The following is a 1,802-nucleotide window of genomic DNA, read 5'->3' as shown; positions in this document are numbered from 1 at the left end:
GTGGAGGCTGGCATGGCACTAGCCTCTGGGCTGGAGTCTGTTTCCACAGTTAGCTGGATTAAGGAAAAAGCTGACTAGGGAAGGTTTCCAGGGCTGAAGAAAAGCCAGACAGCCAAGTTGGCTGCACAAGTGGTCACTAATCTCACTTCTTTGATGGATTTCTTGAAAATGGCAAGCCTAAATCCAACAAGAGCGAAGGACCAGTCAGAGTGCCAGCTCTCCTTCGCTACGGGGCCAAGGAAGGAGACTGAACCTTGGTCCAAGCCCTAGCTTGTGAACTGAGTTGAGAAAGCCCCTCCCCTTTCTGAGCCTCAATTTGTCCAGCCGTGGGACAGCTGGAGTTAGACATATGGAGTTAGGTCTATCAGACCCATTCAGATCTCCATGACACCTCTTGGGTCCAACTGTCTGACTAGAAGCATCTAATGATCCTGGGACCAGCAGTTGGCATAATAGCTATGTCGCTGGACTCCCATGTAGTCAACTGCGGTTCGAGTCCCGGACCCGGTAGTTTAAACTCATGCCAGGTGTGTGTGCGTGCGTGCCCAAGATCCAGAGAGGAGAATGGAGGAGAAGGGATTGTGGTGTGGCCATCCTCCCTGGGGGGGGGGTGTGATTTCTTGCTTTCTGTCTGTCTTTCTGGTGAGCGCACACACACTATAGCAAAAACCTCTCCAAAAAAAAAAGAAAGAAAGATCTTCCTATCCTGGAGGTTTGAAGCTTCCTCCACCCAAATGCCAAAGGCTGAAGCATGGGAAGCTGCAGGCCTGACCACCCAGGCCCTCCTCCTGGTAGAGATGCTCTGCCTGGATCCACAAGCAGCACGATGTCTGGCATCAGCACTGAGAAGCAGCCCCGTCCATCACCCAAATAACTGCTGCTTCTTAGGAGACCAGAGATGCAGAAGCTCTGAACACCCAAGCTTTCTCATTTCTCGTAGGGCAGATGAAGGCTCTAAAGGGATGGATTGAACAGCACTGCTAGTCTCGGTGTAAGGGAGCTAACCTCTAAGCCTCTAAGCTTTTCTACCGCAGAGAAAAAGAAATTCCTATCTTGTGCAAACACCATAACTCAAGAGACTGAGCCTCTCCATTCCATTCAAGCAACCAGGTGAACAAATTCAGTATTAAAAGGACAAAAAAATGTTTAAGAGGGGCCAGCAGGTGGTTAAGGGTGCTGAACTCCCACATGGCCAACCATAGTTCAAGTCCTGGACCTAGTGGCTTGCTTTCTTACTTTCCTCCTCTCTCTCTCCCTCTCTCCCCTCGCCCTCTGGTCAAATTTAAATAAATAAATAAATAAATAAAAAGTTAAATAAAATGATTGGGGGAAAAAAAGTTTGTGAGAAAATACTGCTCATTTTGGTGCATAAATAAATACATAAAACCCCCAGGCATTCACTTTTCTCATAATAATGCAGTTTCCACGAGCTTTTTGAAGACCGCACTATTCTTTATTTTCAAGTTGCCAAACCCCACGGTAAGGAAAAAGCTAGGTCTGGAATGAGCGAAAGGAGAGGGGAAGGGGACAAGGAGTAAGAAGGAGAGCATGACTAAAGCAGAGGGGGAAGGAGCTGGCTGGCTTGTCCTCCCACGCTGACTCTGCGTCTTCCTGGGAGGGGCGCTAAGGATGATCTAGGGGGCTGGGGTGGGGCTCAGGACCCAAATTGGAGATTCGGGATGGAGCCGAGTCCATATCCCTGCACCATCTGGCCTAAGCCTGGGCCTTTTGGGAGCCCCCAGAGGCAGGTCTGGGTGCAGTCATTACTTTTCCGCTCCCCTACAGGATCCTCCGGCTGATCC

Source organism: Tupaia chinensis, unplaced genomic scaffold (assembly GCF_000334495.1).
Source record: "Tupaia chinensis unplaced genomic scaffold, TupChi_1.0 Scaffold000104_1, whole genome shotgun sequence".
In the NCBI taxonomy this organism is placed as follows: Eukaryota; Metazoa; Chordata; class Mammalia; order Scandentia; family Tupaiidae; genus Tupaia; species Tupaia belangeri.
This window is presented reverse-complemented; position numbering follows the sequence as displayed.